General features: G+C 46.2%; 1 pseudogene; it reads left to right on the top strand.

Moving 5' to 3' along the window:
- Positions 1 to 1,617: 1,617 nt before the first annotated feature.
- LOC140221123 (AT-rich interactive domain-containing protein 2-like) lies at positions 1,618 to 19,323 on the top strand (annotated as a pseudogene).
- The last annotated feature ends 8,013 nt before the right edge of the window (positions 19,324 to 27,336 follow it).

Genomic DNA, 27,336 nt, shown 5'->3' with positions numbered 1-27,336 from the left:
AATACTCTCTGATTTTTGCCTTATACAAGAATCTAGTGCTATAGAACTGTCTAGCCTATCCCTCTTGAGCGATCCTAATTGCCTCTCACAAGCCTCGGATAAGATCTTGGTGTTTGCCCTTTACTTATTGATTCTTAGTCTCCAATCCCTTGTTCATACATGCAAGTAGGAGTCCTACACCGGATAAGATTCAACGCTAAGTCTTAGTAAAACTAAGAGTCCTAATAGTACACCCGTATTAAGTTCTAATTAAGTAGGATTTGAGTCACCATACAACACAAAGCAGTGTGGTGGGGTTGTCATCATCGCCCCCGCACCGGGTGGCTGGCCGGCCGGCGACGGCGGGGAGGAACGCGCCGGCGCCGGCTGGCGATCGAAGGCGCGCGTGAGGACGGACGCGAGGGTGGTGGGCGTCGCGCGACGCGCGTGCACTAGCACTAGCAGGAACCTGCCGCGATCACGGTCACGGCGTGACGCACCCGAGGTTTGGTGGGGAGGAACGACAAAAGACGGAAATGTTTTGTACGCTGCGACGCTGGTGCGCAAACACTCTGGGGCGGTGCGCGTGGAATTCAATTCCGCCGCAGGCAGAGAGGGACGCTGCAGAAACATCGGTTCTGTGTTTTCTGCATCCCGTTTTGCGCCAATCCGGGTCCACCGGGTATTTGCCTGTTTGGGTGATTGTGGGTAGATTTTGTTTGGCTGGATATAATCTCCGCTTGAACTCATGTTCTTACATGGCCCACCTTTTAGAATGCAAAAGTAAAGATGCCAGAATTTGGCACCGCTCTTGGTGAATGTTTTCTTTATTTGTTAGTCTACGTTTCAATTCAAAAGTTCTGTAATCACATATTAAACACCCGGCCGGGAAGCCCAATGATTGATAAGAAATGCAAAACGAGAAACATGGAGGACGTGACTGTTAACATGCTTTGATACTCTGTAGTTTGTACTAAGAGGAATCTTTTACGCCAACGGCCAACCATGAACGAACCAAGCAGCTAAAAAATCTAGGCTACATCACATTGTCAACAAAACACTAACGACTAATAGTCATCTTTTAGAAGAACTGTGATATGTTTATAAATAATTAAATATGATAGCTTATATGTTGTTGTTGCCGTTTCTGCTATACAACTTGCATCACTGGTAACATGTCCGTTAGGTGGTCCACCTCACAAAAGTTAGAACCATATGCGACGCCACATAACCCTTTAACCTTTCTCCTTCCTCTCTCCTCCTTCCCTTCCTCCTTCACCAAATAAATCTAGGGTTTCCTTCAAAGAAGTGCAATTCCCCAATCATTGAAAGGACGTAGGTCAAGATTTAGCTCAAGAGGCAAAGCCATTCTCCTCCAAACTAATTTCTCTTCTCCCAACTTGGAGATGGAAAGGTAGGAGAAGCATCCGAGTTATTTTTCCCCCAAGTCGAAGGGGCTCGGCCGGAAGTCCTGCCCCACCCCCATCACCTCCCTCGAATTGCGGTTCCTCCGCGCCCGCGTTCAAATCAAACGCCTCGGGCCCAAGTCCCGGCCACGAGCCGGCCCATGGCGCGTTTGCATCGCAAGCGGCGGTGGCGGCGCCCCCGGTCCACGTCCCATCAGACGCGTTGGTCGCCATGCTCGGCGTCGTTGGCGAGCTCCGCGCTCGCGGGCTCCTCGCCAAGCTGGAGATCCCGGAGGCCGAGCTCACGGACGCGAGCGCGTCCGCTCTGTTCGACGCCGTGCTCGCGGCCTTCCTCGCCGAGGCGTGGGACCCGAAGGCGGCCTCGTGCCTCACGATCCCGACGCCGCCGCTCGAGGGCGGCCACAAGGTGGAGCTTCTCCGATTATTCCTCGCCATGCGCGCTCGCGGAGGGTTCGCCGCCGTCGCGTCCTGGGCGGCCGTTGCCGAGGCTGTCGGACTCGACCCCGCCGCCGACATGGCCGTCAAGCTGATGTATCGTAAGTACCTTGAGCTCCTGGATCAGACCTTCGATATACCACTAGAGGACCACAAGGTGGTCGAGAGCAGCGGCAATGCCGGCCAGCGCTTGGGCTCGACGAAGGACAGGTTCCTGTCGCCGACCAAGGACCCCACGAACGCTGGATCGGCGCACCTGAAGAGGAAGAGGGACCAGCTCGTTGGGATGCACAACTGGGTGCGTTTCATGGCGAAGAGCCCAGCTGCACCGGGGATTGATACTGATCCCCGGGACCACTTCGACACCGCGGTTTGGCTACGGGATAATGCTTGCCTCAGTGGTGAGAGGCTGGAGGGGATGCTCAACTGGGTACGCCATGTCGCGAAGAGCCCAGCTGAACCCGGTGTCATGGGGGAGGACTACTGCGTCCACATCTCCACAGTGGCTCTGTTACGGAGCCGCCGAATGCTTGCAAAAGAGCCTACCTCGCCGCAGGTAATACATCGCTTGACCATTTTGATTTCGTTTCACTCAATATAGGATTTGGTCATTTTTCATCAATTACAATATTGTTCTGTTAAAGGTCTTCGTACCAATGGCGAATTATATCTATTAAGGAAGAACATTTTATCTTTTATATTAGATTTACTATGAGTAAATTGGGTAAGATTAGAATGCTACCATATCAGGTCTCTATTTCACTATTTGATTGTTCCATGGTGTTAGGGAGCTACCTGTGTAAAGAGGCCCAGCTCTTTCAACTGAGTCCAACTACATCAAGAGAAGCCTCTCTTTCCTCTTCTCTTTGCTGACCACCATCGTGCGTCTGCCTCACCATCACCCATCTGTGACAGCATCATGTCGCTGTGGGCGAGGACCATTCTGCTATCTCCTATTGGGTGTTGGGAATGGCATCAAGAGTGCTACATCACAGAACCTTATCCAGTGCCCGTCCCTAAACCTCCCACGACTACAATCTTTTTGTGGACAAGTTCTTCGGTGCAAAGTTTCTGCGCAAGAAAAAAAAGTAGCAGATGGCCCACGCGTCAGCTAGTAGCAGTGGCTAGCGTGGTTCAATTCCTTTAAAAGATAAGGCTGGAATAGTTTGTTTTGTTGGTTTTGATTTAGCGAGAAACATTAGGAGATTGATTAGAAGTTAGTTAGGGCCGGCTCTTCTTAAGAGGTCTCGACATATTGTTTTAGGCAAGCAAGAAGTAATCCGTGCCATCTCAGAGCCTCCTGCATGAGGGCGAGAGGCAAGAGCTACCTCCTTGCTGTTCGTATTCATGATCCAATAATCTAGATATATCAACTCTGGTATCAGCCGGGAAATCCTGTGCACTCCACCACCCATCCACCCTCTCCATCATCGCTGCTAAGTCCATCGCATCCACGCATCAATGGGAGATGAGTATGTCAAACACGACGACTTCTAGGACGAGATTGACCGGCTAGTTAAGGTCGTCGGTGACCTGGGCGGCAAATCGTTGGTGACCCATCGGCAAGAGAATGGCGCGATCTCGGCCTCCCTGAAGAATCTCAAACCTAGATCCTGGATAAACAAGGCCGCTTTGACTCATCATCATCCGCCAACGATCAACACAAGTTCGCGCCACCCCCACATGGCATCCACAAGCTCCAGTTTCCTAATACTACTAGAAATATGAGCATTCATTATCGGCCTTAGTGCCGGTTGCATTTTGACCCGATACTAAGGGCAAGTACATTGGTGTCGTCTAATAGACGGTCTCATGCATTGACACGTAATCTTGAGACGATTCAATAGGTAACCTGTACAATGGGTTGTCCTATAAGTTGTCTTATATAATTCCTTAATTTGTGCATAAGAAAAATAAAATATTATGAGTTGCATGGCAACAATAACTCGTACAATGGTTGTTAAGTTGTCTCGTAGTCCTACAATTTAGCTCATAAGGTGGTTGTTTTGCGAAGCAACGACCTCTTTCTCTCTCCTCGCTCTCTCTCCTCCACATCATCAAAAATTCTACATGGCACTGCATGAGACGACCTATGAGACCGCTGACGTGTAGTAATGTACTTGCCCTAATGTTAGCATTAGTACCGGATCCAAATTTGGAAGGCCCTGGAGGCCTTTTAGTACTGGGTCATAACACCACCCGGTACTAAAAGTGACCCTTTAGTACCGGGTGGTGTTATGACCTAGAATTTTTAGTACCGGGTCATAACACCAAATGTCTCTCCACGGGTTACTAAAAAAAGCATATATACCTTCATCACATGTGATGTGTAGTAGGTGAGATGGTAAGGAAGGCTCGCGCGAGGTTTGAGGTTGTGAGTTCGAATCCCATGGAGTGCGCACGCGCATATTACGCGTGAAAATCGCGTGACTAGGGGGGTTAGGGACCAGTATAAATGGTCGTTTCCCTAGTGGTAAAGATACAATGGCGCCAACAACTCGCTGGGCTGGTTGCACAAGTGTAACCAGTTTTTCCGCTCCCAAGGGACACTAGAAGACCAGAAGGTCTGGACGGCCTCCTTCTACATGGAAGGAGCAGCGCAACAGTGGTACTACCGCATGGACGTGGGAGAAATTCATTGATGGCCTCAACAAGCGATTCGGTCTGCCGGTGCGCAGCAACCCCTTGGGCGAGCCGGCACACCAGCATAGTCGACGAGTACCAGGACCATTCCTGAAACTCCTAGCACGTTATGTTGGTGTGATGGAGGAGCAGCAAATAGATATCTTCACTGCGCTCCGCATGGACATTGAGATGCTCAAGCTAGAATCCTTCAAACATGCCATGGCATAAGCTCGGGTGCACGAACACCGTCTCCAGGTCAAGGACGGCATGGCCACACGTTGGTGCCAGCGTGCACTGTGCCACGTCCTGTAGCTAGTTTTGCATCTCCTCCATCCACATATAGTTGGCCATTTGGCTCGGGCACTACGGGCCGACCCAAGCACGGCACTAAGAAGCACGGCCCAGGAACGGCCCGGCATGACGCCATCGTGCCAGTGCCCGGCACGGCCCGTAGGTAGTGCCGGGCCTGGGCTGCCAATCTGGCCCGCAGTGCCGGCACGGGCACAGCACGCTTAATGGGCCGGTGCGCAGCAACCCCTTGGGCGAGCCAGCACACCAGCATAGTCGACGAGTACCAGGACCATTCTTGAAACTCCTAGCATGCTATGTTGGTGTGATGGAGGAGCAGCAAATAGATATCTTCACCGCGCTCCGCATGGACATTGAGATGCTCAAGCTAGAATCCTTCAAACACGCCATGGCATAAGCTCGGGTGCACAAACACCGTCTCCAGGTCAAGGACGGCATGGCCACACGTTGGTGCCAGCGTGCACTGTGCCATGTCCCGTAGCTAGTTTTGCATCTCCTCCATCCACATATAGTTGGCCATTTGGCTTGGGCACTACGGGTCGGCCCAAGCACGGCACTAAGAAGCACGGCCCAGGAACGGCCCGGCATGACGCCATCGTGCCAGTGCCCGGCACGGCCTGTAGGTAGTGCCGAGCCTGGGCTGCCAATCTGGTCCGCAGTGCCGGCACGGGCACGACACGCTTAATGGGCCGGCACTATGCTGGCCTGATAAATATCAGTCGTTGGACCTCCTAACTAAACCAGAGCCGTTAGATTCACATCAAGTCATATATAATCGTGGAAACCCTAGAGTTCCTCACTCTCTATTCTCTTCCACGTCTCTGTTTTTCCCACGCGACCGCAGGCGGCCCGCGGGCGCGCGCAGGCGGCGGCAGCACGGCCCCCCGCGGGCGAGCCTCCCTCAGCACCTAGCGCCACGGCGACGACGGAGCGGGTGGTGCAACCTCAGGTCGGTGCGGGCACGCCGGGCTACCGTGCTCGACAGCACGGCACGGCACGGCACGGCTAACCGCCCGTAGGGCCATGCCAGGGCCAAAATGTCGGCACGACGGCACTACACGACACAGCAGGGCTAAGCCACCGTGCCGCATAGTGCCGTGCCGTGCCGCGCCGTGCCCGTGCCAATGCCGTGCCGTGCGGTCCGGTTGGCCATGTATACATCCACGCCAAACACGCTCACTACGGGAAACACTTAATTTGCCGAGTGCCGAGTGTTAAAGCCAAAACACTCAGCAAAGGCTCCTCTTTTTTACCTGTTTTGTCACGTATAACGGACCCCTCTCAATTCACAATACACATCATCACAGGCATTTGTAATAAACAATCACAGGCATAATTCACAACCACCATTAGAAGCATTATTCATAAACATCACAGGCATAATCCAACATAAGCACAAAACAATCCATAAATCCAAGTTCAAGTCACAATTTAGTTTCAACCAAGTTCACAACCAAGTCTAGTTCCATGGAGGCCAAGGAGACCACTGCGACAAATCTTGATCTTCATTATTCGAAGCCGCCAATTGATTCTGCACATAGGATAGGACATTTTGAGCTAACATCTAAAATTGTCAAAATTAAAGTATTCAATCTTAAGCACAATGTGTCAAGTGACTCACAGGAGTAGTTGTGGGTGGCTGAGGCGGAGAGAACAGCATCGGCGGTGGTGGAGGCAAAGATTGACCCATGCTCGAAGCAAAATTCTGCATGTACTGGAACATCTGGTCCATCCTCATCCGATTTTCTTCCTCCATCCTTCGCCGCATGTCCTCCATCTGCGCCGCCATCTCCTCTTGTTTCTTCCTTGCAGCTTCCACTTGGGCCTACAATATTTCATTGCAATGTTATAATGCAAAGCTAAAGTATAACAACAAACGAACGATGAATGGAAGAGAAAGAACCTGGAGAGCCTCCATCTGGAATTGTGTAGTGGTGGGTCGTGGCCATATCGTCGGGCTCGAGTCCGTGCTCCTTGCTCGGATCTGGGAGAGAGTGGGAGTAGAGGCCGTGTCGATTACGTCATCGCCAATCCAATATCAGCCATGCTTCTTGCCTCCTCCCACCCTCATCACGATTTCTCCATCAATGTCCTTGGAGCTCGGATCGAAGTTTGGCCCGTGAACCTCCCTAGCCATCGCTGTATACTCGGTGACGTGATTGTGTATGCTAGGATGGTTGTACGCCTCGGACGGGTCGTCCGGGTTGAAATCGATATCGGCCGTTGCCTTGCCCTTTTTGGAGAGGACCCATGCCTTGAGCTGGGAGCAAGGTCGGCCATCATGTGACGACGACTGCGGTAAAAAATACAAAATGATTAGGAATTATGTAGAATTGAACGTTAGAATAAAGAATTGAAGTTGCGTACCCATTTTTCTCTATATTCATCAAGGCTTAGGCTACCTTGATGGTGTGGTGCAGTCGGCATCTGCAAACGCCGTTGCCGGCAAGCAAGGTGGTTCTCCAACCACCCGGACTCCAACCACACGTCGACCATCTTCTCCCAGCACTGGATATGCGCACGACACCACCACGGAGGCACCTACATCATCAAGCGTGTGACATATGAAAAAATAAATTGAGCCTAATTAATCTTAAATAAAGTAAGTATCAACGTTCTTTACTTACCCTCATGAATTGGTCCTTGGTCAGGTTCATTGTCCTTGCCTTCTCTTTACTAACCTTCATCCGTCTGTATTGAGCGTGGAATTCGATGATGGCCTAGATGCGCGCCTCGTAATGCATGTCCTTCACGAGCTTCTTGGTGGCTACATCAGAGACGGCCTTCGACTTGGCCTCGAATCCCTCTTGGCATCTATAGAAATCCTGCATATAGACGCGATGTATACAATTATTATTTCAAGAATGTCGAACGTAGGTGATGTATTGAGCAATTTAGTGCGAGGAGTACTTACCCACAGCTCGGCCTTCACCCGCTCTGCTATGTTGGGGAATCTCCTCTGTTGACGATCAGGGACGTCGGGGGCGGCGACGTAGTGGTCCCACGTGTAGGCTAGCTGCTGCTGTCCGGCGTACACCACCAAGTCAGGGAAGTGAACTCTGCACAAAAGGCCAAGGATCCCGTTGGCCTTACGGTTGTGGTCACCCCCACTGAGCTTAATCCAACTCCTGCACAAGTGATTAATATAAATTATTAGTTTTTGTAACTTTCAACATAAGAACATTATTGAGAATATTTAAAGTTACTTACTTGGTCCCAACCGGTTTAAACAGCGGGCGTAAATGCTCAGGTATCGGACGCTTCGGGAGGGATGAATGACCTCGCAACCATATCTTGGACTGGGCATCCCCTGCCTCCCTGTCCCCCTCCTGCTCCTGCTCCTCCTCCTCCTCCGCCTCCTCCTGCTCGTCGTCCCCAGAGGCGTGTGCGGAAGGTAGCTCCTCCTCCTCCTCCTCCTCCTCCACCTCAGGTTCAGGTGACGGGGGCCTCGCCACTTTACCCTTCCCTCGAGGCCTCTGGACCACCTCCTCCTCCTCCTCAACCCTACGTCGAGGCCTACCTCGACACCTTCCTCGACCGCTCCCTGAACGTGACCCTGACCCTGAACCAGTCCCTGTAGCAGCCAGTCTCTTGCAAATCGACGTGAAGCCCACCATTGCAATGACCTGCAATTAAAAAGAGTAAACTAGTCAGCATAGATAAACAAAACATAATTAGGAAGATATGCAAATTATAAATAAATTATAAATAAATTAGTACGACTCATAAATGTATTAGAAATAATCATCATGACCGGGATTAGCTGGATCATAAGTCTCATCATCACTATCACGCGTGTCGATATAGTCAAGCCCGTGCTCCAAAGGAGGAATGTCGTCATCACTGTCATTAGCTAATTGTAATCGTTGAAGTAATTCTAAGTCCTTCACATTCTGAACCTCGTCTCCAGCGTCCTCTTCAGCAACCCTTTCGTTGTCTACTTCCATTCCGATCGCTTTGGTTAAAACTATCACAAAACTCCCTTCGAGCCCATCTTCTTGGAATAACTCTCCTTCGTACGTGTTGGGTCTATATTATAATCTTCAATGTTTGGTACAGGTAGTTTACCGTGTGGCGATACCTTGTACACAACATCCCAACCCTTAAGACGGTTGTCGGTTTGGCACGGGTATGACAAATAATAAACTTGCGTGGCCTGTTGAGCCACAATATAGACATCGTCTCTTGGTAACATGGATGACTGTCGAATTTCGACTAGCCTTTCGACATCTCTCAATTGAATAGCACCAATGACCCTGCACAGGCCCCCCCAATTCGTGCTTCACACGGGAGGTGTAGAATCATATGCTGCATTGGATTGAAGAAGCATGGTGGAAAGATCTTCTCCAACTTACAGAGCAACACAGGCGCCATTGTTTCCATTTCTGCAACCACGGTACGAGATAACTCCTTCGCACAAAGCTGGCGGAAGAAATTACTCAACTCCGCTAGCACCTGCCACACATGCTCAGGGACATAGCCTCGAACCATCACCGGAAGTAGGCGCTCAAGCCATATATGGTAATTATGACTCTTGCGCCCGTTGATTCGCATAGTTGCTAAATTCACTCCTCTCTTCAAATTCGCTGCATAGCCATCAGGGAACATTAACGTTTGGAACCATTCTAGTACGTCCCTCCTTTGGGCCTTCGTCAGAACGAAATCGGCCTTAGGCTTCCTCCACGACTTGCCAGCTCTTGGAGGCACCATGTTTAGCTTTGGTCTGTTGCACAACCTCGCTTGATCCACTCTAGCCTTAACGTTATCCTTTGTCTTATCAGGAATGTCTATGATTGTACCAAAAATTACCTCGGCGATATTTTTTTCCGTGTGCATTACATCAATGTTATGTGGAACAAGAAGGTCATAAAAATAGGGGAGGTTCCACAAGCATGACTTTTGCGTCCAAGCATGTTGCTCGCCATATCCCAAAAAACCACCTTCTTCATTATTAACCTCGAGAGTGTCTAACTGAGCATGAACTGCGGCCCCTGTCATCATCGGCGGTGCGGGGTCTGTAACTACGACATCTTTCGTAAAGTTCTTGATGTCTCATCTGAATGGATGGTCAGGAGGGAGGAATTGTCGATGTTTGTCGAACGAAGAATACTTGCCACCTTTCGACAACCAAATGAACTTCAAAGATGCTTTACATACTGGGCATGGGAACTTCCCGTGAACACACCATCCGCAGAAAATCCTATATGCCGGCAAGTCATGCAGGGAGTACTGGTACCAAACATGCATCTTGAAGTTTGTCTTTGTAGCTCGATCATATGTCCATACCCCTTCCTCCTAAGCACGGAGCAAATCATCAATCAGAGGCTCCATGTACACACTCATATTATTCCCTGGGTGCTCTGGAATTATCAACGATAAGAATATATTATATCGTTGAAAGAGGACGCCAGGTGGGAGATTCAGGGGGATAACAAAAATGGGCCAACAGGTGTACGGGGCGGCCGCCATTCCATAAGGATTAAACCCATCTGTTGCCAGCGCAACACGTACATTGCGGGCCTCTAGAGCTTTCTCACGATAAATCGCATCAAACCTTGTCCAGGCTTCACCATCGGATGGGTGTACCAGCTTCTCAGCATTGTATCGACATCCGTTTTTATGCCATGTCATCTGTTTGGCAGATTCTTCAGCCATGTAAAGCCGTTGGATCCTCGGTATGAAAGGAAGGTACCGTAGGATCTTCACGAGGATTGCAAGCTGCTTCTTCTGACCATCACCAGAGTCTACCTCCAGGAACCTAGACGATTCTCACTTCACACAGTACTTTGCTTCCGCATACTCTTTCCTAAATAAGATGCATTCCTTCGGGCAAGCATGTATTTGCTCGTATGGCATCTTAAGTGCAGGAAGGAGTTTTTGTGCCTCATACATGCCTTTTGGCAAGATGTGACCCTCAGGCTCCCAAAAACTGTCAACATAATATCGAAGGTGTCTCGACTCAAGCTAAACTAGGACTTCACGGCCATTAGACGTGCAATGGAATCTAGTTGAGAAACCTTGGTATGCCCATGAAGGGGTTCCTATGCCGCAGACAACATTTCGTAATAAGCCTTTGCGGTAGCCTCTGGCTCCTCCTCCCTACGTGCTTCATCGAAGTGTGCTTCATGATAGTCATTTAATATGTCTCCCACCCTGACATCATCATCATAATCCTCGATGCGTTGTCTCAAGACCTCCTCTCTCCCACGATCAGATTCACTATGGTAGATCCACCTGGTGTAGTCTGACGTAAATCCGTTCTTCACAAGATGTTTGCCCATGTCTAGCTTGGTTTGCCGACGCATGTTTCCACATTTGCTACACGGACACCAAGTCGATCTAGCTCCTTTGACACTTGCAAACACCCGTTCAAAGAAAGCATTCATTGGTCAACGTATTCTGACTAGTGCGACCCGTGTACATCCACTGACGATCCTCCATCCTCTAGCATATAAGCAAGTAATACAAAATTCACATTGCATATACACGTTTCTATATTGTCTATTAGGTGAAGATAGGTTGTAATCCCACCCAAGGATGTGTAGGTGGGTTTAGTATCCATGGTCTACTCCGACCCGAGATAGAATTTCGGCAGCACCTCCCCGCTGTTCTCCAGATACACGTCCTTGATGGGAGATTTTGTATCCGGAGAACAACAGGGAGGTGCTGCCGAAACTCATCTTGGATCAGAATAGACCATGGATGCTAAACCCACCTACACATCCTCGGGCTGTCCAAAAAACATGGACAATTCGAAACAGATACGGTTATAGATATGCAAAGATTTGCATATTTCCAACCATATCTCTTTCGTACAGGAGACACCTAACTAGGTTACGTGATATACGAACATCATACGAAAAGAGAGGTGTAGGATGCCTCACCTTTCTATCCTGCAAAGTGGCGACTCGAGGACGGTAACGTAGGCTCTCCTAAAAAAAAGAACATACTACTATCAAGTTAAAATTTCAACAGCACCTCCCCTGCACGGGGAGGTTTCCATAACCTACATCAAATAAATGGCTCAATGGCCGACAATCACATCTACAACAAACACAACGGCACGATGGCCGACTCCACAACAAGCATTGATACTTAATGCAAACCTCCAAGTGACAAGTCAGTTATAAGCTACCCTGGGATTTCATTTTCATGTATGCCACACAAAGATGGTGTATTAGAATAACTCCTTCAGACAATGCAGTTTAAGCATGATAATATTTCAAATATTCAAGTATTGCAGATAATATTCACTTTAATCAACTCACCTTAGTGCCGGGGCTGGGGGCGGCGTGTCGGGGGCCGGGGTGCCACCGGTGGGGCGGGCGGAGCGCGCCGGCGACCAGGGGTTGGGGGCCGGCCGGGGGCGGCGCAAGGGCCAGCCCGCGGGGACGGAGGGAGGCGGCCGGGGCCGACGCAGGGGCCGCCCGTGGGCGGCCGGGGGCGGCGTGTCGGGCGGCGCGGGGGGTGCGGGGCGGGCGGCCGGGCGGCGTGGGTCTGGGGGCGGCGCGTCGGGTGGCGCGGGTCTGGGCGCGGCGCGTCAGGCGGTGCGGGTCCGGCGGGCGGCGCGAGCGGCGCGGGGCTGGCGGCTCGGGCGGGTGGCGCGTGTGGGTGTGTGGGTGTGTGCGTGTGTGTGAGTTAGGGTGGAGGTGTGGGCCGGCTTAATCTCTAGGCTTTGCCGAGTGCTAGATCGCACGCACTCGGCAAAGGCCTTTTTTATTTTTTTCAGATTTTGGAACGGGGCCGTCGCTGGTGGACCCACGGACACGTTGCCGAGTATCCTAGGGGTGACACTCGGGAAACCAATGCTTTGCCGAGTGCCCCATTGCGGCACTCGGCAAATAGGTAGTTATATTCCATGTGCAAACCGGTTTTAGTAATTAAAAGTCTATAAACTTTGCAAAAACCTAGTCAAATTCACTAAACATTGTGTATTTCATTTTTTAACTAATATTATTCCATTATTTCATGGATTTATAGCTCATGAATTTATATCTATTAAATTCATATACTTGCAATTAATAAATAAAAATTATCAAACGGATCCGAAAAATTCCCAAAATTTGACATGAACCAATCTATGTTGTCTAGGGCCTATAAAAAAATTTAAACTAAATGACAAATTCAAGTATCAATTCGACTCAAAATCTTACCGGATCCTTCCAACTTCTATGAATCCTCTCCGGAGATGCTTCGAATTCTAAGCATCATATGTCAAAATTTGTGCGAAACCTTCTCAATTTTTTACCACAGCCTCCGCATATGAAATCATAGCATCCTGGAAAATCTCGTGATTTTCAAACTTTGTTTGTATTTTTGAGAATTAAAAAATCATTCGATCACACGTTCGTAATCGTGTTTCCTTAACAAAATGTTCGAAATTTTTTTTCATTTCTCGGATGAGACCTCAATTTGGACTAACTAACATGAATATGATTTTTCCACTCATATTATTCCATGATTCCAACCACATGTAGTTCAAATTTGTCTTAAATCAACAAATTACTCTAAATGAAATTAATTCTTTAAATATAGCAAACAGGTCAATAAATAGTCCACCTTCTAACATGCAGTGCCAAATATCATATGTGGGGAGTACAAAAAGTTTGGAGGGTAGAGGAGGGAAAAAATATTTTAGTTTTGCCGAGTGTCTCAAAAAACACTCGGCAAATCTTCATGTTTGCCGAGTGTCCCATCAAAACACTCGGCAAACATTGATCTTTGCCGAGTGTCGCATTTAACACTCGGCAAACCTTGATCTTTGCCGTTCGGCAAACAACTAACGCTCGGCACACACCACCTAACGGACGCCGCACGTGCTGGTCACGTGCTTAAGGGTTGCCGAGTGTCTGTTGTTTGCCGAGTGTCCCCCGTGAGTTTGCCGAGTGTTTTTTTTTACACTCGGCAAATAGTATTTTCGCCGAGTGTAAAATGTTTGCCGAGTGTTTTCGTGGATACCCTCGACAAACACGGCCTTTGCCGAGTGCCCGAGGTAATGCACTCGGCGAACATTTTACACTCGGCAACTTTAGTCTTTCCCGTAGTGGCTGGCCATGCAAAATGTGTCCGGCTCGACACCACCACTGTTGAGCACGCCGCGGCACCGCGCGGCTCGCGTTTCATGTGTGGACGCCAGAGGTAATGGAACAACGCCGTCTCGAGGACCGGTGCTATAATTGCCCTGAAAAGTTCACCCGCGACCACTGCAAGTAGTGCCCGATGCGGGGTATCTACCTCCTAGAGGTGGCCACCAACGACGTTGAAGATGGAGATGATGTCGATGACGATCCGAAGGTGTCTGTTCACGCTCCAACAGGTGTGCAAACCGGCGACACAATCCAACTCGCCACCAACGTTGCATCCTCAACTCTAGAAGCCCTGGTCGACTCGGGGTCGATGCACTGCTTTCATTGCTACCGACAAATGCCACTCGTTCGGGACTGCACCCGACGCCATGCTCCGGACTTACGGTTGGCATGGCGAATGGGGATCGTGTCCTGTCGTCGGGCATCTGTCTGGCGGTCCCGATCACCATTGGCCAAGAGCGTTTCTACATCGACATCTATGTGACCCCATTGACAGGCTATGAGATGGTTCTGGGGTGCCAATGGCTATGTAGTTTTTGCGCAAGAAGAAGAAGGAGCAGATGGCCCAGGCGTCAGCTAGCAGTGGCTAGCGTGGTTCAGTTCCTTTAAGAGATAAGGATGGAATAGTTTGTTTTGTTGGTTTTGATTTAGTGAGAAACGTTAGGAGATTATTTACAGGTTGGTTAGGGCCGTCTCTTCTTAAGAGGACTCGGCAGATTGTTTTAGGCAAGCAAGAAGTTTTTTTTTTCGAATTAGGCAATCAAGAAGTAATCAATCTCATCTGAGAGCCTCCTGCGTGAGGGCGAGAGCACCATTATATCCTTACTGTTCGTATTCATCATCCAATAATCCAGCCACATCAACTCTATGCACTAATATCAGTTTAGCCCATACCAACTGAGCGAATCACTAGTTCCACCATGGCCTATAGTGAGAGCACCAACATGGCTTAATACATAAAGGAAGTATTAGTGGTCGTGACCAAGTTGGCCTCCTCCACCACCACTCAAGGATGCAAGTTTTGATGTTGGCAGAGTTGCTTCCTCACCAATGCAAGACGTCTAATGAGAGATGTCGAGGCTACCATAGCACCATCATCAACATTCAATGCATCATTAGCTCTGGTGGATATGTCATGCATGGTCAAATATTGTGTTGCCTTCTTCCTTAGCATCCTTTGTCTATTGGTGTCCTTTTTGTCCAAAATCCATCCTTTCCGAACTTAAAGGGGAGGTGCCCAACTTACTCGTATAATAAATGAAGCATTCCACAAGAAAAGGAACTACTACATCAACATTTGAGGCACGCAAGGGTGTAATACCTCTCTTGCTGCTTTTGGATGTAAACATGCCTTTCATCGCTAGGTATGACGCATATAGCTCTTTAACCATGATGTGCCTTTTATGGCTGTGATGTACTCCCTGTGTATCATAATATATGTCGTTGTGGCCTTCGTCATTTTTGCCAAATTCATTGTGTGCATTGAGGTTCATTCCGATTCTTTTCCTGAGACTGCCCTCGCCTCCGCTCAATTCGTTCCTATGATTCAAAGTGACTCTTCCCTAAAATTTCCGCGCCTTGCTCCCTCTGCCCCCACAGATCCAAGCAAGTCTTCCTCCGTGGGCTTTGGGAAGCTACTCATCGAGGGGTTGTCGTGCTTCAAGCTGGCATAGGCCATCTCAAGTGCGCTACTGGTGGATACCAAGATCTCCATCTGGATCAGCCATGATGCTGTGCCCATGCTAGAGCCTGCTGCACACTACGCAGGGAGGTCGGCAGGGAAGCATCATAAGCACAGAGAAAGCACAAATTGAGAAGCCACGTGCGCACAAGGAAATTAAGTTGCATTTGCAGGAGTTGCAGCAGAATGCCAATGAGATTGTAGCGGCATTGGCAAAGGCAAAGCTTGATACTGTCACGGATCACCGCGCATGTCATGCTCGTAGACCTAGAGGAGGTAGAGGGCTCAATCCTTGCGGCCAAGGCGAGCGCAGGAGGCTCTCATAGCATCTCACGAGTGGGGTGGGCGTGATGTGGAGGATCACTGAAGGGGAGCCAAGTGGGCAAGCTTGTAGGTGCAGTGGCAGGTATAGGTGGGATGGGATGCTCGTGGACACGGAGGAATGGTGCAGCACAATGAGGGGCAAAGAAGACCAATCATTAGTTTCCATAATTTGTATAATTTTTTTCTTGTAATTTGGGATAGAGGCATTACATACCTTGTATACTTTGATGCATGATGAGTTGTAGATATGTCTGATGCTGATGCCACCTTAATGGGTTGTAACATCTTTCTTGCTAGCATTCATGAATGTATTCTCCAAGCTTAGGTGCTCACACACCACTACTCTGACCATCAAAACCATGACCATACCTTCAAGCCATGCAAGTGGTTGCGCCTCTTCACCCACCCCATTCCTATAAAACCCAAGGGAAGATCTCACCCTATTATAATGGTCTATTTAAGGTGATGGATCACGTTTTAAATGTTTGCTAGCTCATTTTTGCCTGGATTGATGATGCATTTCATGTTGGATCACTAAAGTGTTAGAATGGAGTTGCCACTATTGTTACTTACTCTAGCAGTGCCACATACATGGCCAAACTCAAGTAGCAGCTAGCAAGAACACGACGGGCTTCTCTTGGCAACTAATGTGAAGTCTAGCACTACTCGACCTCCAGGATCTCCACCCCGGAGAGAAGTCCGTGAGCGTGGAGCTAGAGCTCACCAATGATGTTGAGCGCAATGGCTAACACATTTGGCGGCACCACTAGCAAAGTTGAGGCGGATGCACCTTGGTTCGACTCATGCTCATGGCTTCTCTAGATTCAAAACACTAATCTCAATCTGAGATCAAAGATTTGTAACTTGAGATTTTGACTACAGATCCTTTAATGAAAAAACTCAACCGTAACATTGGGTGTGTGTCTTAAGAAGCGATACCAGGCGTAGAAACATGGATCGACAAGGGGGTTTTCAAGCTCACTGCTCTAACCAGTATAACCGGTGTGAAGATGGTAGGAACTTCAATGAATGCTTTGTTATATGAAACAACCTATAGTCGCTTGTTAGCCATCTCCTGAGATTGTCGTTGTCATTGCCTGTAGATGGTCTCTATACGCAACTAGTTCACCATTCATTAGCACTTAATTCACATGTTGCCCGCTCGAGTCCACATGTTTGCACTCAATGCCATTTGTTTGTCTTCCCAACTCACCCGATAGATCTAGAACTTGTCAAGTGAGTAGATTTTGTTCAGCTCTTAGGAGAGTTATGGTTGTTTTGGCGTGACTTGATTGACCAAGGCCTTCCGTTCTTATGATAGAATTTCTTCTACCGGCAAGAGTCCTATTTGTTTGTCTCCTTCCATTTAAGGAAAATCAGTCTCTCGATACTATTAGTCAATCAACTCACCGCTAAAACAACAAAAAATCCCACATTTTGAGAATGTGGGAACAATCCCGTCCCCACCTTGAAAAAACCTTTCACAAGTAGCATACCATTTTCCTTGCGAGAACATTGTGACTACAGGTTGAGCCATATCGATACGACTATATATCTAAAAGTTTTCGGTTCGCAACATAATCAACCCTCAGTCAACTATTTTACCGACCTGGGAGGGGCTGGTGGTGGTTTGGTAACAACATTTGTACACGGCCACCTAAATAACCTAGAGGCCCTCAGAGTGTGCTTATGTTGCAGGGACTCAAATGTTTGGCACAACTTCCACCACTCACTCATATTTATCTGCAATGACGTGCCACAACCCCATAATCTTAATTGTTGTCCTGTTGGTGTCTATGCATGCATGCCAGTGCATCCATTTTGATGCAATGGGCTTATTAATGTTACTAACTTTGCTAACCTTCCTAAAACTACAGAATTCACAGAGGTAACAAAATATATATCAAATGCAAAAAATGGATGCAAACCTGTTTCTCTTTAGGAAATTTGCTCCATGTATCCCGGTCATCCATATCTCAGGTGCATGGCTACACGTACTTGGGCTTCTTCCTGGATCCATTTTGTGTTTTTTGAAATAATAAATAGAACTCCACAATTCTAACTGATTGTTAAGTGAGATGCTCACTTGGTTATTCATGCTAGTGCTCTAGCTCCAAGATTGCAACTATGGTTGCTTTGTTAACATTGCAAAAACCATGTAATGATCTATAATGATCCATAAAGTACAAGAAACATGATCTGGTATCCCATACTTTTGTTAACAGATTAGCATTTTTCTTGTAGTGTCTTATTATCTGTCACTAGTTTTGTTAGGTTCATGTCTGGTTTCTAATATGTTTCAAGAGATGAACTATTTGAATTGCAAAAACTTCTTTTTTGCTGATTTAAATCGAAGTGGTATTGCTTACATGTAAAACTGGTTTAATGTTAGCATGTTGGCCTCAACCACGATTAGTTGTGGTATTTTAGTTGCTTTTATGGCCACCATAGCTAGCAAACATTGTGTCATGACTCGTGATGGTACAATCTATTTGTTAGATTTTTCTAGCCATTTTGAATTCCCAATTCTACACTATGCAAATATAAATAATTTTGCGCTTCAAATTTTATTTGTTACCTTTGTACTGTTTGCTAACAACGTAATTGAGCTTGTTCTTTAATTTCAGATACACTGTTTCAGGTCAGTACAATACGTCATTGATATTAGTGTATTATTCGTGCTGAAATATCTTTATTTTTATGTAATCTTGTCCGCTGTTATACATACATAAGTAAGAATTTGTGCTAATGATCTAGCTAGTGAGCATATACAACACTAACATATTGTTCCTTGTTCATGCAGAGTGGACATTCAAATGAGGGAGAACTTCGGAGCACTGACAGGTTATTTGCTGCACCAATTCGTCCTTGTGGCCAAGCAGACATTCCAGAATGGACTGGGAAGCCTTCATCACGTTCTGAAGACCGACGCGAATTGAGGTTTCTTGGAGAACCTATTCTACTTCCAGAAAGTAATGAAGCCCTTGATGGTGGTTCCATTGGCAAGGGGAGACAAGATGATTGCAGCTGTCAGTTACCAGGTTCCATTGATTGTATCAGGCTTCATGTGGCAGAGAAAAAAGATGAACTGAAGCTTGGTCTGGGTTCAGCATTTTTATAAAATGGGGCTTCATCAAACCGGTGAGGATGCGGCACTCACATGGACAAAGTCTGACGAGAGGAGATTCAACACCGTTATCCAGGACAACCTGCCTACATCCAAGTACAATTTCTGGGCAAACTGCGTGCCGCCTTCCGCTCTAAAGGCAGCAAAGGCCTTGTAAGCTATTACCACAATGTTTTCCAGGTCCAGCGACGGGCCTACCAGAATCACCTCGCCCTGGATGCAGATAGTGACGATGATAACATAGAGCCTGGCTTCATATACTCCCGTCAAGGCGACGGTATGAGTAGCTCCAGGTCTGCTGCTGCTTCCCGGAAGAGGGGAAGCTCCTAGGCTAGCTCGATCTGTCTGATTCTGATAAGCAATCACTGCCTGTAGTGTATCAGCTGCTTCCTATTGAACTCAAATGTTAGAGTTGTAGTCACCAGATTGGTGATTGAAGATGGTACACTTCTGTTGTGTATCTCGTTGAGACTTAATTTCCCTCTCGGTGATGACTTATTAATTAATTTCCCTTTTGGTGATGAATATGGTGATTTGTTATATTATCCCCCTCGTTGGTCTGAGTTAATCTTAATGTTGACATTTAGGCTATCTTCTCTTCTTTTTTTTACCATTTTAATTGTTTCTTGGATGAATGCGATAGTGATATGTTACTCTTTTTAGAACGTGGAGCATTGAGTTTATCTGTTAATGTCGACATGGTTGCTGCTGAATGATGGTACAATTCTTCATTGAAGCACATGGTTCAGAGCATGTTCTTCACCTGGTAAGCTTTGCATGGCATTGGAAGGCAAGCATTATTGCTGCCGAGTTTCTTCAGTGACTGTTCCCCAATGGCCGATTACCAGTTCTCTGCAGACTATGATGTACCCTCGCGTGGTTTTTGCTGTTTGCGTCTATGTGAAGGGCGCTCTGCTTTGGAAGCCCCAGTTCAGGTAAAGTTGTGTGGAAAGTAGAAACGTCTCTAGGTTAAGCTGCACATGCCCGGTTTGTGGTACTGTATTCATTCAACTCTACCGTACCTTTCTAGAAAACTGAATCTGGACGGGGTCCTTGCCTTGTTTCTGAAAGGGACCTCCCAATTGCAATCCTCTGCCTTCTCTGGCTCCCAAGGCAGGTAGACGGCACACGGAAGCGTCTTCCTGTAATCCTGTGGGAATGTAGTCGCTACATGCAGTATTATTTTGGTTGCACCAAACTGTCCTTTGTTTGTTTTTGATCCGGAGGTCGCGAGAGGTTGAAAGACGTCGAATTGTACATGTATGACCTGTAACAATTAACAAGCGATCCTCTTAAGTGGAATTGTGGAAGAGCAAGACCCCACTAAAACCCTTTTTTGGAGAATACGACAGTTGGGTGGTTGCTCACCCTTAGTTTCGAATGAGCTTGGAAGAACTGCAAGGCAATAACAATGCATGTAGAATATAGAGTGCTCCGCTATAATGTTGGTGATGTGACCGAGAGGCAATTATAACAATTCGGACTAAAGGTCCAGGGATAATTGATTCATGAGAGATTAGGGTAACTAATGGACCTTCAGCCTGGAAGCCCATTAGTGTGCTCTATAAATATGAGGGATGGGGCTGGGACGCACCATCCCACCACGCCGCAACCCTACCCGTCACTTCCTCTCGGCCTGAGCCCGAGACCCCTGCCACGTGCGCGGTGCTAGCACACCGGCGCACGACGTTCCTTCCCTGTACGTGTGGACTCCATGGAGGTGTTGCTGCTATGCTGATCGGCTACACCGACGCGAGGCGGCTGCTGAGGCGAGGATGAGGAGGAGACGATCTGATCGACTACTTCCTCTACACCGACGCGCATCTACGTTGGACCGGCTGCCCAACTCTTGTTCCGTTGCGCCACGCGTCTAGTGGTAACGATCCATGATTCCTCTACTCACAAGTTTTCTAGGTGAAGTGGTACATGTAATTGTTATTGCTAGAGTAGCGTACCCACGTTTCCCTACAGTGACATCAGAGCCGTCTTGCGTAGTTTTTAGTCTGGATCTTGCACATATACGTGATATGTGATGGTAGTAGATATGATCTATTACGGTTAGGTTCATGTGATGGATCTTATGTTGCACGGTTTGATTAGATATTTTGGTCATAAGGGGATGGAACGGGTTTGAGTAGATTGCATCATGTGACCAAAAAGATTAGTTCGTGCTCCTTCTCTATTGTGCGCGTGACTTGTCCCCACCGTGTGGAATCACCATTAGAGCTAGTCGTGTGCATAGTCAGTGGATTGAGCCAGCAGATCGAGGTCATGTGTTGCAGTCTTCTCATGTACACATGTCACACTAATCAATATGATTGATCTAGTGGTAATTGAGATATTCTGAATGGTTCAGAAATTGGGTTGTTGTGATCAATCCGATGAGATTTCCATAGCAATTTCATAGATGCGATCTATGTAATTCCGTGAGGTTTTCAGGTCCTGAAACCCGCGGGGGACGGCTCCCCCCTAACCGCCATTGCTATCTGCTGTAGTGATATCCTAGCATCATTTCGGAAGAAGACGTTCTACGCTTAACTTGTTTTTGCAAGGTATGATGTGAATGGTATGGACTCAATGTCATGTGATGATTTGTATGTAACATTTGTGCAACCTGCGATGTTGCAAGTTAACACAACCGGGTTGAGGTTGTCCCTTTATTGTACAATGACCTGCGTATCGACTTGTGATGCTTGATCTCTCATGTAATTTATATATCAACTATTAGGTGTAGTAGGCCTTATCAAGCATGGTGGTGATGGTGATCACCACAAGACAGGAGCCATGGCGATGGAGATCAAGGTGGAACCATGGCGATGGAGACCACTATGATTCCAAAGGCCATACTATTCACGATATAATATGATTATATGCCTGTGATGTTTATTTTTCTATCTTACTATTCTATTCATGCTTTACATGTGGGGGATGTTTTTATCATGGTAGAATAGCTTCCCTTAAAAAAGTTGAGTTTTTTATGCCTTTTACCATTAGCTGCACCTACAATTTTGATCGTTGTGTGGTAGGTTTACCAAAGTAAAGTACCATCAGCTATCATTATGAATAGGGTGTGGATGTCGGACATTCACAAGCATAGTATTGGTTTACTCAGCAAAGTTATCAAAATGGTTTTGGGCTTTATGGCATAGAGTTGGGAGCCGGGGCATTGGATGCCGCCCAACAAACAAGAGTCATATAGGGATATGATTAACAAACTGTTGTTTACCTATGTCACTAAATTTTCTAGCAGTGAAGCCAAAGCTCACTACGATTTTAGTGAATATGGATCTTGGACCACTATATGTCATTAGAGGGAAGACGATGTTGATACAGTGGAAGTATCTTTTATTAATTTGGTTAATAAAAGATTGGTACATAACCTAGTGCTAAAACTTTGCATTTTTATCCTATGTTGTAGATCGATCTGTGCTTGACAAGGAAAAGCTCAATGGAGCTAACATTATTGATTGGTACCGCAACCTAAGAATTGTTCTCAGGCAAGAGAAAACTGAGTATGTTCTTGAGCAACCATACCTAGATGATCCCCCTGCTGATGCCAATGCTGCAGCCCGCAGAGCTTATTAGAAGCATTGTGATGATGCACTCAACGTCAGTTGTCTCATGCTTGCCACCATGTCTCCTGATCTACAGAAGTAGTATGAGCATGTGGATGCTCACACTATGATTGAGGGGCTGCGTGGAATGTTTGAGAACCAAGCTAGGGCTTAGAGGTACAACATCTCAAAGTCCTTGTTTGCATGCAAGCTGGTGGAGGGTAGCCCGATTAGTCCCTATGTGATCAAAATGATTGCTTACATTGAGACTCTAGACAAACTTGGTTCTGAACTCAAGGATGACCTAGGTATAGACATCATTCTCTAGTCGCTCCCGGCGAGCTATGAGCCATTCATTCTGAACTATCAGATGAATGGCATGGAGAAAACATTGGCTGAGTTGCATGGCATTCTAAAGACAACTGAGAAAAGCATTAAGAAAAACCCCACTCATGTGATGATGGTCCAAAAGGAGAACAAAAGGAGGAAGCGTTGGACGCCTCCAAAAGGCAAAGGCAAGGGAAAGATCGTTCCTAATGAGCCCCCAAGCTCTAAGCCTAAGCCAAAGGGCAAATATGAGAAATTGGTCTAGGAACTGCAAGAAATACTTGGAGGATAAGAAGAAGAAGGGAAGTGAGACTTCCACTTTAGATATAAATGTTATAGAAATTAATATTGCTACATCTTCTATTGAATCTTGGATATTTGATACTGGATCGATGATTCACACTTGCAAATCGTTGCAGGAACTAAGTAAGACTAGAAGGTTAGTGAGAGGCGAGTTGGATATTCGTGTCGGCAATGGAGCAAAGGTTGCGGTCATAGCCGTCGGCACTTACCACTTGTCACTACCCTCAGGATTAGTTTTGGAATTGAATAATTGTTATTGCATTCCTTCTTTGAGTAAGAACATGCTCTCTTCTTCATGTTTGGAAGAAGTTGATGGTTATGAGATTGTAATAAAGAACAAACGTTGTTCAATATATTATAATGATATTTTCTATGCTCATTATCCATTGGTGAATGGATTATATGTTCTTGATCTTGACGATAAATCTATCTGTAACATTAATAAAAAAGGGCTCAACCGAGTGATTTGAATCCTACTTTTATTTGGTATTGTTGCTTAGGCCATATAAATGAGAAACGTATTGAAAAACTCCATAAAGATGGTTTGTTGAGCTCATTTGATTTTGAATCACTTGACACGTGCGAGTCTTTTTGCTTGGGAAGATGACTAAAGCTCCTTTCACTGGTCAAAGTGAGAGGGCAAGTGACTTGTTGGGACTTGTACATACTGATATATGTGGACCAATGAGTTCTATAGCCAGAAGTGGTTTTTAGTACTTTATCACTTTCACTAATGACTTTTATAGATATGAGTATATCTATCTAATGAGGCACAAGTCTGAATCATTTGAAAAATTCAAAGATTTTTAGAATGAAGTACAACATCAACTAGGCAAGACAATTAAATTTTTGCGATCTGATCGTGAAGGTGAATATTTGAGCCATGAATTCGGTGATCATCTAAAATAATGTGCAATTGCTTCACAGTTGACTCCGCCTGGAACGCCTCAATGAAATGGGGTCTCCGAGCGGAGGAACCGAACCTTGTTAGACATGGTTAGGTCGATGATAAGCCAGACTGATCTTCCATTATCTTTTTGGGGTTCTGCTCTAGAAACTGCTGCGTTTACATGGAAAAGGGTTCCAACTAAGTCCATTGAGAAGACACCATATGAGATGTGGATCAGGAAGCATCCTAAATTTTTTTTCAATGTGAGGCTTATGTCAAACGTTTGATGTCAGACAAACTTACTCCAAAGTCAGACAAATGCTTCTTTGTAGGGTATCGAGGGAAACTAAAGGATATTATTTTTTATAATAGATCGGAAGGCAAAGTGTTTATCGCTCGTAGTGATATCTTCTTGGAGAAAGAGTTTCTCTCAAAAGGAGTTAGTGGGAGCAAGGTGCAACTTGAAGAAATTAAAGAAGCACCTGAAAATATTTCAACATCCACTGAACCTACACAGGATATACAAGATGTTGTGCAACCTGAACTTGTTGTTGAAGCACCAGCCCCATGAAGGTCTACAAGGGCATATCGCGCAACTCAAAAGTTGACACTCCTAACAATGGAGCAGCGTGACATATTATTGTTGGACAATGATGAGCCCATGACCTACATAGAAGCAATAATGGGACCTGACTCTGAGAAATGGCTTGGAGCCATGGAATCCGAGGTAGAATCCATGCATGACGATCAAGTTTGGAACTTGGTTGATCCGATCGACGGTGTGAGACCTATCGATTGCAAATGAGTTTTTAAGAAAAAGACAGACATGGATGGAAATGTTCACATCTATAAGGTGCGATTGGTGGTGAAAGGTTTCAAGCAAATTCAAGGTGTTGACTATGATGAAACGTTTTCACCCATTGCAATGCTAAAGTCTGTTCGGATTCTCCTAACAATTGTTGTATATTTTGATTATGAGATATGGCAAATGGATGTCAAAACGGCTTTCCTTAATGGAAACCTATGTGAGGATGTGTACATGACACAGCCTGAGGGTTTTGTCAATCCTAAAAATGTTGGAAAGATATGCAAACTTCAAAAGTCCATTTATGGATTGAAGCAAGCATCTCGGAATTAGAATCTTTGTTTTGATGAAGTGGTCAAAAGGTTTGGTTTCATCAAAAATGTAGAAGAGCCTTGTATTTACAAGAAGGTCAGTGGGAGCGCAGTTGTCTTTATTAAGAAAGAGTTTCTCAATGAAAGAATTAGGAGGGGCGGCATATATTTTGGACATAAAGATCTATAGGGATAGATCGAAAAGGCTAATTGGATTAAGCCAACACACGTACATTAACAAGATATTGAATCGGTTCAATATGCAAGATTCTAAGAAAGGTTTCTTGCCAATGTCACATGGCATTACACTTAGCAAGGATCAGTGTCCGTCGATACCTGATGAGCAAGAGAGGATGAGAGCGATTCCTTATGCTTCGGCTATTGGATCCATCATGTATGCCATGCTATGCATGCACCCAGATATCTCCTATGCTCTAAGTGTCTGGTATTAATCAGATTATGATGATGCTCATTGGACAGCTGTGAAGAGCATCCTTAAGTACTTCAGAAGAACTAAAGATGTGTTCCTAGTGTTTGGAGGTGAAAAAGAGCTTATTGTAAAAGGTTACACCGATGCTAGCTTCCAAACAGATAAGAATGATTCCAAATCGCAGTACGATTTTGTGTTCTGCCTCAATGGAGGGGCAGTGAGCTGGAAAAGTTCCAAGCAAGAGACGATAGCAGATTTCACTATAGAGTATGAGTATATTGCAGCTTCTGAAGCTGTGAAGGAAGTTGTTTGGATCAGAAAATTTGTTTCTAGTTGGGTGTTGTCCCTAGTGCGTCCGGTCCAGTGGATCTCTATTGTGATAATTGTGGAGCCATTGCACAGGCAAAGGAGCCTAGATCACACCAAAAGTCCAAACATATACTGCGGCGCTATCACCTCATCCAGGAGATCATTGATCGAGGTGATGTGAGGATTTGCAAGGTGCACAGTGATTTGAATGTTGCTGATCCGTTGATGAAGCCTCTTCTACAACCAAAGCATGAGGCGCACATCAGATCTATGGGTATTAGATACTTACATAAGTGATCCTAGTGTGTGTGGGAGACTTGTGTTATGAGTATATTTATGTACTATTGAATAAAGTGTTATTCGTTCCTTGAGTAACTATCATTTACATTGATTGACAAGTATGTGACTTGGTTCGTGGAACTCTTTGTTGATTATGATGTTATTCTAAATGATCCCTAGTCTATATTATTATGTGGGACAATAATGACACAGACTGGCACATGTATTAATTGATGATCACGTTTCACGGATCATAGATATGGAGATATCAGGTTAATAATGTGAACACATGTTAGTGAACATGGTGTTGGATTGACCCACCCCGAGACACTGCTGGGATTGTTATTTTGTATGTGCCATTAGTTGGTCTCGAGTGGTACACCTGCTAGATCCTTAGACCTGAGATCACCATTGTTTCTCATTATGTGTAGTGATGCACTTTGGGACTTCCAAACGCTACTCCGTATCTGGGTAGTCATAAAAGTAGTCTTCGGGTGTATCATGAAAGATGGAATGCGATGTGAGCGGATCAAGATGGAATTTGTCCCTCCTAAATAACAAGAAAGATATCTCTAGCCCCTCGAGATTGTTGAATTGGGAAGTGCATGGCCATGCTAATATGATTAAAGAGTTAATTACGATGACTAAAGGTTAGTCATGAATTGAATTCACTATTTGATCGTGTGAATGGTCGAGTTATCACAAGGGTGGCACACATCTTGCCTTGAGCTTGACTAGTATCGTGAGGCAAAAGGATTAGTATGTGAGTAAATATACCTAGGTTCAGCCGATACGATCTTTATGTACATTTGGGAGTCAATATGTCCTACTAGGTACCGCTGCTGACTTGTGGTTCAGAAACGGTTTCCATTCACGGCCGTTTGCATATGAACCTAACGGGTCACACACTTAAGGGGTTTTAAATATTGGAAAAGTTTGCCTATATGATTGTCTTGAGTGCAAGTGGAGATTGTTGGTGATGTGCCCAAGAGGCAATCATAACAATTCAGACTAAATGCCCACGGGATCATTGATCCATGAGGGATTAGGGTAACAGATGGACCTTCAGCTTGGAAGCCCATTAGTGTTCTCTATAAATATGAGGGGTGGGGCTAGGGGCGCACCATCCCACCATG

Source organism: Setaria viridis, chromosome 9 (genome assembly GCF_005286985.2).
Source record: "Setaria viridis chromosome 9, Setaria_viridis_v4.0, whole genome shotgun sequence".
Taxonomy (NCBI): domain Eukaryota; kingdom Viridiplantae; phylum Streptophyta; class Magnoliopsida; order Poales; family Poaceae; genus Setaria; species Setaria viridis.
The sequence above is the reverse complement of the archived record's forward strand: the minus strand, read 5'-3'. Positions and strand labels throughout refer to the sequence as shown.